Genomic DNA, 16,380 nt, shown 5'->3' on the forward strand with positions numbered 1-16,380 from the left:
TCACATATCTTGCTATACATCATATAACCTAAGCAGTATTAGATAAATTATTCAATTTCTGCCTTTTTTTAAACAAGACACATCTTTATAAACCCATCACTTACTACATAGGCAATCATACATTTATATAAATGAAAACAAACCATACTGACACACTCCCAGTTGCAAACATTATATCACTTATAATCTATCCAAGCTTTCTCACTCAAACATTACATATCTCATTTAAGTCCTGCCACCTTTTAAACCTCATTCCTCCCTTGTATATATTGTTCCCACAATTCCCATTTTTTCCTATGTAGTTTATGTCTTTAGAAAAGGGAAGGAACAAATTTCAGTTGTTTTATCTGTTACTATATTCACTACTTCCAGTATAGTTGGTTTAGATTTTGATTTTCATTTTCTAGTAATTGCTTTTTTGGCAGCCACCATTATTAGACACTGCAAGAACTTACCATGTGTAGGCAATTCCGTTTCTGTATCATAGCTCAGAAAAATCATCTCCCTCGTCAGACCAATCCTCCCACCCTTCATCTCCAACAGTGCATCCTGCAGGGAATCCTTAAAGTCCGCCAACTCACTGCACCCCCAGAAAATATGTTCCCAATTAACTCTTTCTTCCCCTTCATACCTCTGACCATTGCTGTCTGCCTGAGTAAATATTTTCTGCAGTCTACTTGAGCTATAAAAATATCTATGGAAACATTTCCAGGTAAAAATCCTAAATCTTTTAGATTTTGTTGCATATCCAATCTCTCTTCCCAGTCCTTTCTAACCTCCTCTGATTGATTCTTATAGTTATGCAATATTTTATAGACTCTACTAATTATTCCTTTTTAATGGCAGGTTCTGTTGTAGATTCTATTAAAAGCTCTACCAGTGCTGGTCTTTAGAACTTTCCTATTTCTTTCTCTTTGCCTATACTCTGATATCAATAAAGTAGATGAGCGTTTTTGCAATCAGTGAGAAAGATGAAGCAACCAGTGAGTTGTGAAAGCAGTCATCTACTTTATTTTGTTTTTATAAGTATTTTATCATTTTTAATTTTATTATTCTTTATAATTTATTATAGCATGCTCCATCCTATCTGGCTTCTGTTGTTTTCATTTTTGACTTGTTTTTTATTGAAGCCAGTACATGATCCTTCCTAGTTTGTTTAGTTTAGTTCTTAGAATACTTTCTGCTAATTTATGGATATAATATACCGTATGATTATTGTTATTATCCTTAAAAGCCTGCATCCAAAACCCCAGCCTTTCCTTGTTTGTTGACCGTTACCCTGTTTCATCATCATTCCTTTCCACTAGTTTTCTGCTTGGCTATATATAAGAGTCTTAACTGTGTAGTTCTGAAATACCCCTTCAGATTGGGTAATCACAATCCATGCTGTTCTACTGGAAGAATCAGTTATCCCACTTGACCCTTGTTGTCTTCTCCACCCAGATAAAGTCTTTCAGCTCTTTATTAACTGCTACCGACAACTTCTCCTCTGGTTGATAAAAATGTGCCTGACCTCTGTATAAGTCTAAAGGGACTAAAAACATTTTAACTGCTTGTATCTTACTATCCATATCCATATAACAAAGCTTCCATTTTGTAAGTTTTTTGTATTATCTTTTGTTTAGTCTCTTCCAACATTCCTTTAGCTGCCCCACTAGAATCATTTTTAATCTATACTCCTAAGTACTTCATTTTATCAAGTCTCCATAAATATGGGTATTCCTGAACCAGTTCATCTGTGGGTACAAGTTATTTGAACCAGTTTGTAACAAATTCCAAATTCTGGATGGTCATGGTTCAGTCTATCATGCCCCTTCTTCAGTGCTCATCGAGATGTGTACTATCACATCAAAATGAACAGGCACTCTAGAAGTTATCTATATGTCCGGCTGGGAGCAAGTCATTATCAGTTCCGAGCCCTACCCTTTGGTCTCACCACAGCCCCTATGATGTTCATCAAATGCATGGCAGTGGTAGCAGCTCACCTGAGACTGCATGGATTCAGAGTGTTTCCCTATCTGGACCACTGGCTCCTTACTGTATCAACCAGGCATAAAATCCACAGATTATTTGCTTCAACTGTCCCTTTTGCTGGGAATCACCACCAACATACACAAATCTCATCTTCAACCAGTTCAAGTTGTAGATTCTTTAGGGGCACCCTTAGAGACAGTCAATTGTCTAACTCTTCTCCCTCAAAACAAAATTCATACATTGAGGGCACACATCAAACAGATTCTTTCCATTCCTTCTCCCCTGCAAAACTGACCCCAAAAGCTCTAGGGTCGATGGCTGCTACTATAATCCTAATTCCTACTGCTTGCTTACACATGAGAATTCTTCAATGGACCCTGACAGTGCAATGTTTTTTTCATCATTATCCCTTGAATCACCAAATAAAATTGTCTCAAGTTTGTGGAAATTCTTTCCTTTGGAGGATCTACTCAGAAGAGATTGATCAAGGTCATCCATTTATTCTTCCTCCGCCAGAGCCACGTTGACCATGGATGCCTCTCAGTTGGGGTTGGGCGCATTACTTGGGACAGAATGTACAATCCATGTGGTCCCCACAAGAGACCAATTTGCATATCAATGTCCTAGAGATGAGAGAAGTGTGTCTAGTGTTGCAATCTTCTAGAGCTTTCTCCCTCTAAGGACTATTGCAACACAAATAGACAACATGTCAGTAGTCTGGTACATCAGCAAACAGGAGGAAAACAAATCCTATCCCCTGTGTCGAGAAGCAATGAGGGTATGGCAATGGGTGATTTCATCCAACCATTTTCTTGTAGCAGTGCATATACCTGGGAAATCTAACATTCTAGCAGACAAACTCAGCAAGACCATCCTCATGCCTCATGAGTGGTCTCTCAACCAATCAGTGGCAGAATTGATCCTTCACAAATGGGGTCAACCTTGATCCTTCCTATTTGCAGCTCCCTCCTATTTGCAGCTCTATTAAACGCCAAGTGTAGCAGATTCTTTGCCCTTAACCCACCTCAGGGACAGTTACTGAGAGATGCTCTAGTCCATGTTTGGACCTCTGGTCTCCTTTATGCTTATCCCCCCTGCCTTTCATCCCTAGGTTTCCTCAGAAAGTACTTTAGTTGAAAAGCACAGTAATCCTCATTGCACCTTCTGGCCTTGACAAGTGTGGTACCCCTTCTTTTTGTCTCATTTAGTACATACTCCTTGAATGCTGGATCCCAGTCCAGACCTTTCTCATCCATCAGGGCAAATTTACCCAGATATTGCAGACCTCAAGTTCACCGCATGCTTTTTCCAGTTCTGATGATGGATAGACATTCCAGGCTTTCCCTCCCTGTTTAAAATATCCTAGTCTCTTCTCATAAACCTTCAACAAGGAAAATTTACAAATGTAAATGGAAAAGGTTTTCCTTTTGGGCTCATAAAAGAGAATTAGATCCTTTTACCACTCTGCTTACAGCTGCTCTAGATTTCCTTGTCTCAATTTTCCAGGAAGAAGAAAGTTTTTCCACTGTCAAGGTTCACTCAGCAGCTATCTTGAACTATCACATCAGAGATAATGCATCTCCTTTAGCATTATCCAAATTATATAAGGCCTTTCCTAAGGGTACTTTCTTACTTAGACCTCCAATGAAGGACCCTACTCCACCTTGGAACCTCACTATGGTTTTGCAAACCTTAGTACTTTCTCCCTTTGAACCATCAGCTAATGTAGATCTCAAGTTTCTTTCTTGGAAAAATGCCTTTCTAGTAACTATAACTTCTGCAAGAGGAGTATCTGAACTCCAACCACTGTCTTCCAAACCACTATATTTGATATTTCACAAAGACATGATTACTTTATGCACAAATCCTTCCTTCCTACCAACCAGGTTAATCAATTTGCCAGTTTTCTTCCCCATATTTGAAAACAAAGGTGAATACATCCTTAATCTTCTTGAGTTACATAGGCACCTTTGTTTATACCTTCATAGGCCCAAGGAATTTAGAAAAACTGATCAATTATTGTCTCTTTCACTAGTAAAAGATTATAAAGACCAATTTTTAAAACTACACTGGCAAATGGATAGCAGATTGTATTACCTATGTTTATTCCTTGAAAGGTATTGCCTTACCAAAACAACTGAAAGCACATTCAACTAAGTCGATGTCTTCACTGGCAGCCTTTTGGGCTAGTGCCTCTGTTGATGATATTTGCACAGCTGCCCCTTTGTCTAATACTCATACCTGTATTGTACATTACAAATTGGATATTATTTCCAGAAACAGAGCTGCCATTGGTTTCACTGTGCTCCAGAACATCCTTCTGTGAGGGCCACCCAAGGTCACTGTAGCTGGGGACTCTGTCCCATTCACTGAGGAATGAATGAAAATGACAACATCAGATAAAGAAGTTATATACACTCACCATAACGTTCCATCTGTGTTGTCCATTATCATTCTTCCTCAACTTCCTTCCCACTTTCCTCATGTCATTGACTTTGGGAGAGACCCAATATATATATATATATATATATATATATAAGCAGCTAACACGATCTGATGGTTTGTTGTGGTAAGGGGCAATATGGGTAAGAGAGGAGTTTGACATTTAGATCCTGGAATCTTTAAAAAGTGGCCGAGGTGGATCAGAACCCATTTGCTGGGGAAGGATGAAAATGGACAACACAGATGATACGTTATGGTGAGTACATAACTTCTTTTCATACTGAGCTGCAATGTTGTTTTTAATAAATGTTACTTGTTTGCCAAGACTTCTGATGAAACCTGAGATTACTGACCTGACCAATGGAGTAAATAGTGCATAAGATGTAACAACTCCAGGCGCTCATCTTGGGTATAAGCTTTACTGTGGCTAGTTTCCATTCATTTAGTTTAATGTCTCTTGTCTGGCAGAGGTTATAGAGGTGCTGGAGTACAGGAATGATACATTCAGCACAGTATGTTTGCATACTGCGGGCATGTTGTCAAAGTTGAGATACATCTAGGGTTTCCTACATTACTCTTGTAATATGGCCAGCAGATGTTTCCAGTCTGTATTATGATCTTTTTTTAATTTCTCCAAGTCTTTTGGGTTTCTAATACTATGCAGGGAATGAAACCCATTCCTAAGTCAGAGTACAATTAAAGTTCATGAAATTAGTATTGTTTCAATCTTTGATGTCAGCCAGAGGTGCTCTTTGTAGCACCTTCAATGTGCCCAGTAATGACCCCTTCTGCAATTTGTGTGGGGTTACATGTATTGGTAACCTATCTAAATACGATTGTAGATTCTTTTTTATAAGACCCATTGCTCCTACAACTATTGGAACTGTCTGAGTATCTTTCTTACACATTGCTCTCGTGTCTGCCTGCAAATCCTGATATTTTATGACTTTGTGTCTCTCTGTACGCAAGACACTGTAGTCACTGGGTGTGGCAATTTCAATGATCAGTGCTACTTTTGTCTTCTTTTCATGGGCCACTATATCTGTTTTTCTAGCATTTATCTTTTGAATTGTTGGTAATGAGTGATCCCATGTAATGTAGGCTTCATCATTTTCTATGATGCTTTGTGGCTCATGTTTCCACTGTTTTTCAGCCACTTCAATACCATAATGTTTACACAATCCCCAGTGTGAAAGTCTTGCCACATTATTATGCCTTTCAGTATATAGTCCTTCTGCCATTAGTATGGCACAACCAGCAACAAGGTGTGCAACTGTTTCCAATACTGTTTTACAAAACCTACATTTGTCTTTCTCCCAGATGTTGAATGGACTTTGTAAACCAATGTGTACGTAGCCCACTATCTTCGGCTGCCAATATTAAGTCTTCATCTCTTGGTTTGAATTCACCTCTCCTTAACCATTCCTTTGTTTTATCCTGATCAACATGAGGTTCTTCCAGAAGTTTGCTATACTTGCAATTATATTTATGCATTTTCTACATTTCTTGGCTTCTCATCTGGTCCTTCACCTTATATTATTTCTTTTGTTTTTAGCACATTCAGTTGCTGCCTGATTTTTATCTACTTCTGGTTTGATTTCCATTCCTGCTTTATGCTGATATGCTTCTGCTAGATTAAGCAGAGAAGTTATCTTTGATTTATTCTCCTCGTGTTTCAAAACGTTCCCTATGTTTGGGTCTTGTGAGGTCAGCAGATATGTGTGCAGTCCCACGATTAAAGATCTATACATGTAATCAGTTTCAAGGAGGCCCATCCCTCCTTCGGAATGGGGAATATATAATCTTGGTATGCACTGATTTTTATAAATTATTTGGTGAGCTTGAAGCATCCTTCTTGTTTTCCTGTCTAGTCTATCCAGTATGTTTTGGGGCCAGTCAATCATTCCAAAACAGGAATAGCAAATTGGTTCATAGCTTGAATTTTGTTCCTAGATGCCAGTACTGTTTTCAGGATTAATTTAAGTGTACTAAAGTATTCCTTACTAAGTTTTATTCACATTTGTTCATGTTTGATTGTTGATCCTGTATCAATTCCCAATTATTTATACACTCCCTCTTGCTCAATTTCTTTTATATCACATTCTTGTCCCAAACTGATGTTGTCTTGGTGCTGCAGTTTCCTGCTTTAAAAGTTGCTTTTGCACATTTATCAAGACCAAATGACAATTGTTATATCATCTAAAAAAGTTTTGACTACTTGCAGTTGTGCTTTCAGTTCCTCATCTGATGAGCTATTTAGTTTCAAATCTTCAACAAAGAGATGAGAAGTCTTTACACTTAGTTGTTTTCGAGGAGCCAAATTACAGCCATGGCCTAAGCTGTTAAGTAGACAGCTTAATGGGTTAAGGGCAAGACAGAATAGCAGTGGTGACAGAGTCACCCCAGAATATCCCCCTTTGAATTTTTATCCCTGGGATACTAATTTATCCTTTGCCATGGCTTAATTGCAAAGTGGTCTGCCACTGTTTCATGGTCACTGTAATTTAGTGTAGGGTATATCTTATACATCTTTAAGCGCTCTTTTATCCATGAATGTGGGATACTATCAAATGCTTTTTTTTAATCAGTCTATACCATACTTAGATTCTTCCCCTTTTTACAGTTCTCCACTATGGCTTTATTTAACAACAAGTGATCCTTTGTTCCATATGACTTTCTTTTATTATCCTTTTGTTCTATTACCATAATTGAGTTTTCTTCTAAATGACTATAAACTCTGTTGCCATCAATTCCAGTGTAGTTTATATGGTGCTGGAAGGCACGTTATTGGTCTATAATTGTTAGGGTAGCTTGCAGGTTCACTGTTAAGTAGGAGCATTGTTTTTCCTGTTGTTAGCCAGGTTAGCGTCTGTTTGGGGTGTGCATATAAATAGTCCTTACTTATGGCTAAATCTTTTTGCAAAGATGTTAATACCTTTAACCAGAAGTTAGATACTGCATCTGGGCCCGGGATTTCCAATTAGAAGCTTTTCTTAACTTTTTTCCAATCTCTCTGGCTGTTACTTCATCCCATTTCATATCCTGTACCTTTAAACTTCTTATCCTTTCTTTTACTTCTTCTATCCATTTATCATCTTTGTTATGTTCCACTGGATCTTCATAACTACTTCTCCAAATATATCTATTTCTTCTTTTTTTTTGGTGGTCTTTCAAATCCTTTTACCTTGTTTCCCAATTCTCTGTAAAACTTTTTTGGGTCATAAATAAATTGCTTATTTTGCACTTTTCCTTTATATTTATCTGCGTATCTTCTAAGTTTTTCCACCTGTGCTGAGATTTTTAGTTTGTTATTTGCAATAGTGAATGATAGATCCCGATCTGTTCTAATACTTCACATTGCTTTTATCACATCTATCTTTCTGTGTAATTTTTGTTGATCTGTTCCCTCTTCTATACTCTTCTTACAGTGACACTTATTGTCTTAATTACTTTATAGTTTTCTCTATTTGGAACTTCCATGATGGTATTCGATCCCCCCCCCCTTTCCCTCACTACCCTGTGTTCTTGTGGTAGAACTGTACCAGTTATTAATTTAACTACACAGTAATATATCCTGTTTACTTCTGTTATATTGCATACATCTCTAGGGACAGTCGTAATTACTGTGTTCATTTGTTTTATCAAACTTCTGACTTTTTGGGTTTTATTGACCTTCTGCAGTCTATTTCTTTCATTGATCTTAATATATCTTTCCATCTCTACTAAATCAAACAGCTCTTCTCTTAGCTCATTTTCTTGTAAACTGAGGGTACATTTTTTGTTTTCCATTTCCTGCGGACATTCTATAGAAAGTTCTATAGCATCTTCCTGTGGCACATTCTCTTCAATTTCATCCTGTGTCATCCGTTGCTATGTCATATGGGAACTCACTGGCCTATCACTCCTCAGCATTGACTGCGTCAGAATTTCCACAGTTTCCTGTTCCTTCCCTTGCTGTCCAGCTTCAAGTGAACGTTTATACTGGTTTCCTGTGGAAAGCTCCAAAATACCTTCATATGGCACCTGACCACTTGCTTCCCATTCCACTGGTTTCCCATTAATTTGGATGTCCATTGCTCTATCTTGTTGTTATGCTTTCTGAATTAGATTTTCTACACTGAATCTTTCACTTTGCAGGTACTCCATAACCTCAGTTTCTATTTCTTTAACTTCTCCGTTACTAATCTCCTTTTCTACTTTTCCTCTTTGTCTTCTTATTTTTTGTATTGTAAAGTTTTCCATGCCCAGATTCCTTTGCCTGTATTTCTCTTCAGATATCTTTGGTGCTGCTCTTTTTGTATTGGTTAGTTTTGCTTTCTCCTCTGCATAGATATTGCACAATATTAAATCTCTTTTTCTTTCCCGTGTCCTTATTTCTTCTTCAGATGTTTCCTGATATTCCTGTTTCTCCTTACTTTGGGGACTCTTTCCATCATGCTGTGATATAACCTGTATTAGACCTTCTACACCAAATCCTTCACTTTGCAGGCACTCCATAACTTAAACTTTTATTTTTTTTTAACTTCTACTTTATTAATCTTCTTTTCAACATTCTCTCTTTGTGATATTTTTTATTGTGAAATTTTCCATATCTGAATGCCTTTGCCTGTATTTCTCTTCGAATATCTTTGAGGCTTCCTTCTTTATATTGATTAATTTGGCTTTTGGCTTTGCATAAATATTGCACCATATCAAATTTCTCTTTCTTCCCCATGTCCATATTTCTTTTTTATAATTTTCAAAAATCTCTAGGTTTTGTTGTTTATATTTTTACACTTCCTCATATGTTTCTTTTTCTAAACAGATCAAAGTTTCTTAGTCTATATACTGTTTTTCACAAATCTGTTGTATTAATGAACACAAATTTTTATTTGAGGCTTCTGACAGTTTTTCTTGTGGAAGTATTTGTCTTTCCTCTAATTTTTCTCTTAATCTTTTTGTATATCCTGTGTCTGGAAATACTAGGCTTTTTACATAATAGTAACAATATATAATTTCTTTCTTATCCTCAATAGTCCACTCTATTGTCTTTATGGCTCTGTTTTGTCCTATCAGTTTTTGTGATTTTTGTGGACTGCTACTTTCTTCTAAAATGGTGGTGGTGGTGGGGGGGTATCCTCACCCTGGGCCTGGCCTGGCCCCATTGTAGGAATATTACAATATTTTGGGGATTCTACACTGTTATTTTCTCCAGTCGTGGCACCAGTGCACCTACCAGGATCAGACACTTTTTTATCCTGGGTCTTGTGCATCCAGCTATCTTTTTAATGTTTGACCTATTTCTGTCCATGATATATGCTATATAAATACAGTCCATATATCAGTGTAATCTTGGTGAGATTTTGTGAAAAACAGGTTCCACCTCATGAAGTATGGTGTTATGGATGGACAATCAGTATCCTATGTGGCTGTACCACAAGATCCCACAACAACAATAGCACCAAGTTAGGACAATGATGATCTTTAACATCAGCAAGAGGTATGGTCCCCAAGAGGTCTTAGGCAGCAACAGGTGCAGCTCAGCACTGATGGCACGGTAGCAAAATATGCTTAACAGCTTTGGGTCATTCTGTTTATAGGGCAGAATAGTGAAAATTATGCATATTGTGTTCCCATCAGACTTTGCTGGTCAGTTCATGATTTGGTTTCAATGTGGTTCAGACATTAGCTCAACACTACATGGGCTGGAAGGTGGCATGCATCATTGTTATTAAAACCGTCAGTGTAACCTGAGTGGGAGTAATGGATTAGAACATGTGGCTATAGATCAGCAGATCCCTATGGACCATAACTGGCAACAAGAAATTAGTCCTATACAGATTCACTTAAAACCCTGTCCTACAGGTTACTGGCAGTCAATTTATGCCTAGAATACAAAGCATCCTCAGATTCAGTTCTGATGAACCTTTTGCACATCCACAAAGCAAACAGGATCAGAACTATTAGATCCAAGGATTTAAATTTTGCTTGTGACATTAATAATTCATTTTGGCGAGACACATATATGCCTCAGAGGATCCTCATGCTTTAGAATGGGGTCCCCATCCATGAGAAGCAGAGTCCATCCCTAACCCTGTTTGAGCGTAACCTTGACAAATGGATGGGAAATCCCATGTCTGGCTCCCGAGTCTTTGATAGACAGAGGCAGACAGTAATGCTCATACTAACATATACGCCCCACATCACATCTAGAAATTTTGTAACAAACATACCTCCTCCTAATAAATGCCCATAATACATAGGGGCACAATTGGTTGGGTAGCATGGCTAGGTTTATAAAAGCCCTTATAGTCATTAGCCTAGTATATACCTATGAACCTATGAATATATGAGTGTGGGACATATACCACTGCAGCAGGATACTGAGGGTAGGATCACTGAAATAATATATGGTATTGGAGATTATGTCCTCCTTTGATATGAATAGGGAGCCATTGTATGCGTGCCCACTAGTGCTACTTAACTGATGAGAGGGACAAACTCCCCTGGCATGTAAGGTGTTCAACTTCATGACCTTGACCTGCTATATCTTTGCTGGTCAGGGCTGATATGCTCTTGTGGCAGGGACCATATGATATTATGCCACCGGTCCTGCTTGATGTTTCCTGGTAATAGCTGCTAGTCTTAGAGATTGGTGGCCATGTTTTCTCTTATCTTGACTACCCATGGCAAGGGGTACCAGGACTTCTGACAGCTCCAGACATAGCTGCTGAGTATACCCCCTAAAATGGCTCATGTACATGTCCAGAATGTGTCTGTATCATACCCTGGCCACAGATAACACTGACTTTCCGGGAAGAAATAGATAGACTGGAAAGTTTACAAAGGCAGTCAACATAATGATTAAGGCCTTTGCCTCCCATGCACAAGATACAACGTTTGATCCTGACCTCCAGGCGATGCCTGTATGGAGTTTTGTGTGTTCTCCCTGTGTCTCTGCAGGATTCGTCCCACTTACCCAAAGCATGCTGAGTGTTTCCATCTCAAAATTCACCCACAAATGGAGTTGTGGGCAGCAATAAGCCTCTCAATCGTGCTTATAGGGGAATGAGATGTACAAACCAACCGCTTTGTGCATCAACTGTGGTGTGCAGAATCCACAAGATAAGAGAACACAGATCACAGACTTCACACTGTGTCAGGACTAACTACTCAGTGGTGGAAAAAGTAGATGTAGGTGATTCAGTCTTGGTGACTAAAAGTCAACAAAATTGGCATGGCTATTTGCCAGTGATAAGTGGATTGAGGATCCAGCCTACTCCAAGCTATGTCAGGGACCCATACTAATAGTAGGAAGGGTGTATGTGCCTCTATTGGCCAGTGTTTACCTATCTTGCAGCCCAGCAACCATTGAACAATAAGCTTGCATTACCTGGGATAGCTCTGTTGAGTGAAAGGTAGAAGTTAAACCAGTCAACCTGCCAAACATGAACTAAGAATTGCTACATTCAGTGTAGGTTCACTGACAAGATACTGCTTGGAAATGGATTACATCATTATAAGAAGGAGGCTGGACATGCTATGTATCCAAGTGATAAGATGGAAGGGCAATGCAGCAAAGACATGTGGCTTAGGATCTAGAATCTGCTACTCAGGAGGAGTACAGGCTAGAAATGGTGTGAGAATTGTGGTGAGAGAGAGAGGCTTCAGAAGACAGTGAGGAATGTCATCAGAATTAGTGGAAGACTCATGGCAATCAGATTCCAATGTAAGAATAGGGCACTATTCATAATATCAGCCTATGCCTCACAGCAGGGTTGGCTTGTGATAGTGAGAAAAAGAGTACATTCAAACAGCAGTTGTAAGGCCTATTAGATAAAACAGGATGACAGGAACTGGTATTGATAATGGGTAGCCTGAATGCACATATTGGGACAGACAGACAGACAGAAAAATATATGAGAACTGCCTGGGTCAACATGGATGTGGCAACAAGAATAAAGAAGTAGAAGTTATTCTAGACTTCTGTCTGGCAAATGGGATCACATACAATAGTGGGAAACATGACTGACTTCCTTCTAGTGGGAAGGCACACTGGGGCAGAGTCAGTGAATGCAAAGTCATCCCCACTGAAACAGTCAGCCCTCAGCATAAACAACTGGCTGCCAAAATCAGCTGCAAGCACTGGTCAAAGAAGCCTGTAAGGTCAACAGAGATTAGGCTGAGGACCTGGATGTCAACAGGAGTGAAAGTACAGGAGTTCAAGGAATTACCTAGGGCTCTAGCACCTCAGGAATAGAAAATAGGTTGAGCTGAAGAATAATGGCAGTGCTTCAAAACGGCATGTGTGAGGACATTGAACAGATATGCAGCTGAGCCAGGTATGGAAATAAGGTACATAAAGAAAGCTATTCATGGAATGCAGAAGTCCAGGAAGGCACTGAAAGAAATAAGTAGTGCAGGAAAGTGAGAGATAGAAAAGACGGGCAAAGCAAAGAAAGAATAGTGGTTGGCTAACAAACAGGCTAAGAGAGGAGTTGCAATAGCAAAGAACAAGGCATCAGAGCCAGTCTACTACATTCTGGAAAGTGACCCAGTGGACGATACAAAGAAACTCCATCAGCATGCGAGGCAAAGACAGAAAGATAAAGAGCATTGACAAACGCCCTTCATCAGGAATGTTGGCAACAACCTATTCAACAGTCCACAGGATATCAAAGGCAGTTGGAAGGAGTACTTCCAGCACTTTTGAATGAAGAGAACCCCACAGAAGTTGTACTTCCCCACACACAGCCTACAATGAAAGAGGGGGAGAAGACCACCTCAGAAGAAGTAAAAACTGCACTATATGGTACAGTAGGGACTGCACAGTGAAAATGTGTATTATGTGACTGTCACAAAAGATGGCATAACAATGGGGAGAATGTCTGTGTGAGATAAGCATCCTTACATGAATAATGCAGAGGACATCTATCAGGGATCTGGCATACAATGGTGGAAGGGTGCATATTGTGCAGCTATGCAAACAGATTTGCCTGAATATGAGTGTAATCTCAGCAGACATCTCCAACAAGTGGGACACAGGTAAAGGCTCATGGATAACATTAAAAGAACCAACCACAATCATAGACAATATCAGAATAATACCACCAGTAGTCCCATGTCTCTGACATAACATATGTGATTTAGAGTGATAAGAGATGATTCTACACAAACACACTTATACAACTATTATGATACACACTTGAGGAAGTGATGGGTAGGTATGGTGTTAAACAAAGGAATGCAGAAGGTCAGATGGTAGTGGATTTTGCAAAAAGGATGGACATGGCTGTGGTGAATACATATTTTAACAAGAGGGAGGAGCATAGGGTGACATACAAGAGTGGAGGAAGATGCACACAGGTGGATTATATCTTATGTAGGAGGGCCAGTTTGAAGGAGATTAGAGACTGTAAAGTGGTGACTGGGGAAAGTGTAGTTAGGCAGCATAGGATGGTGGTTTGTAGGATGACGTTGGTGATCAAGAAGAGGAGGAGGAGTGTCAGGGCAGCACCAAGGATCAAATGGTGGAAATTGAAAAAGGGTAATTGTGAGGTGGAGTTCAGGGATGAGTTAAGACAGGCACTGGATGGCAGTGAAGAGTTACCAAATAGCTGGGTAACTACAGCAGAGCTAGTAAGAGAGATGGCTAGAAAGGTGCTTGGTATGACATCTGGACAGAGGAAGAATGACAAGAAGACATGGTGGTGGAATGAGGAAGTACAGGAGAGTATACAGAGAAAGAGGTTGGCAAAGAAGAAGTGGGATTGTCAGAGAGATGAAGAAAGTAGACAGGAATATAAGGAGAAGAGGTGCATGACAAAGAGAGAGATGGCGAAGGCTAAGGATAAGGCATATGAAGAGTTGTATGAAAGGTTGGACACTAAGGAGGGAGAAAAGTACCTGTACCGATTGCCTAGACAGAGGGACGGAGCTGGGAAAGATGTGCAGCAGGTAAAGGTGATAAAGGATAATGAGGGAAACATACTCACAAGCGAGGAGAGTGTGTTGAGGAGATGGAAAGAGTACTTTGAGGGGATGATGAATGAAGAGAATGAGAGGGAGAGAAGGTTGGATGATGTGGGGATAGTGAATCATGAAGTACAGTGGATTAGCAAGGAGGAAGTAAGGATAGCTATGAAGAGGATGAAGAATGGAAAGGTTGGTGCAGATGACATACCTGTGGAAGCATGGAGGTGTTTAGGTGAAATGGCAGTGGAGTTTTTAACCAGATTGTTTAATGAAATCTTGGAAAGTGAGAGGATGCCTGAGGAATGGAGAAAAAGTGTTTTGGTACCGATTTTTAAGAATAAGGGTGATGTGCAGAGCTGTAGTAACTACAGAGGGATTAAATTGATCAGTCACAGCATGAAGTTATGGGAAAGAGTAGTTTAAGCTAGGTTAAGAAGGGACGTGATGATTAGTGATCAGCAGTATGGTTTCATGCCAGGAAAGAGCACTACAGATGCGATGTTTGCTCTGAGAGTGTTGATGGAGAAGTACAGAGAAGGTCAGAAGGAGTTGCATTGTGTTTTTGTAGACTTAGAGAAAGCATATGACAGGGTGCCTAGAGAGGAGTTGTGGTATTGTATGAGGATGTCGGGAGTGTCAGAGAAGTATGTAAGAGTGGTACAGGATATGTACGAGGGTTGTGTGACAGCGGCGAGGTCTGCGGTGGGAGTGATGGATGCATTTAAGGTGGAGGTGGGATTACATCAAGGATTAGCTCTGAGCCCTTTTTTATTTGCAGTGGTGATGAACAGGTTGACAGACGAGATCAGACAGGAGTCCCCGTGGACTATGATGTTTGCAGATGACATTGTGATCTGTAGTGAGAGTAGGGAGCAGGTGGATAAGACCCTGGAGAGATGGAGATGTGTTTAGAGAGAGAAGAGGAATGAAGGTCAGCAGGACTAAGAAGAATATATGCATGTGAATGAGAGGGAGGATAGAGGAATGGTGAGGATGCAAGGAGTAGAGGTGGCGAAGGTGGATGAGTTTAAATTATTTGGATCAATAGTTCAGAGTAATGGTGAGTATGGAAGAGAGGTGAAGAAGAGAGTACAGGCAGGATGGAGTGGATGGAGAAGAGTGTCAGGAGTGATTTGTGACAGACGAGTACCAGTAAGAGTGAAAGGGAAGGTCTACAAAAGGATAGTGAGACCAGCTATGTTATATTGGTTGGAGACAGTGGCATTGACAACAAGGCAGGAGTTTGAGCTGGATGTGGCAGAGTTAAATATGTTAAGATTTGCATTGGGTGTGACAAGGGTGGACAGGATTAGGAATAAGTATATTAGAGGGTCAGCCCAGGTTGGAAGGTTTGGAGACAAAGCCAGAGAGGCAAGATTATGTTGGTTTGGACATGTGCTGAGGAGGGATGCTGAGTATATTGGGAAAAAGATGCTAAGGGTGAAGCTAGCAGGTAACAGGAAAAGAGGAAGGCCTAAGATAAGGTTTATGGATGTGGTGAGAGAGGACATGCAGGTGGTTGGTGTAACAGAGCAAGATGCAAAGGACAGGAAGAAATGGAAACAGATGATCCGCTGTGGCTACCCCTAACGGGAACAGCCAAAAGATGATGATGATGATGATGATAATACACACTGTCCTGGCACTGTAACATCTGCTGGAAGTGTTAGCAGGACACTGCTGTACCTGTATGTGACATTGTGAGCAATACAGGCTAGTTGACTGGTGTGCATGGCATATATATAATATAATAAAATGTGTGACAGCTCACAGTGGCAAAGGTTGAACAATTCAATAACACATCACTGGAAGATGTGTAGTGTGGTACATGAAGAAGGTTGCATTGTAATCAGTAATTGGTGATAGCTGTGAACTATGGAGGTATTATGGCCTTTGATGTGGATGCTGTGCATAAACTCAGTAGTTATGTTACATACAAGGGAGTAGTCAGCACTGTGACCACATGCTGGTGGATGTTCCACTTACCATCTACCTCAGGTCACAGGTCAC

The sequence above is a fragment of the Protopterus annectens genome, chromosome 12.part0 (assembly GCF_019279795.1).
Source record: "Protopterus annectens isolate FY-2018-M chromosome 12.part0, PAN1.0, whole genome shotgun sequence".
Lineage (NCBI taxonomy): Eukaryota > Metazoa > Chordata > Ceratodontiformes > Protopteridae > Protopterus > Protopterus annectens.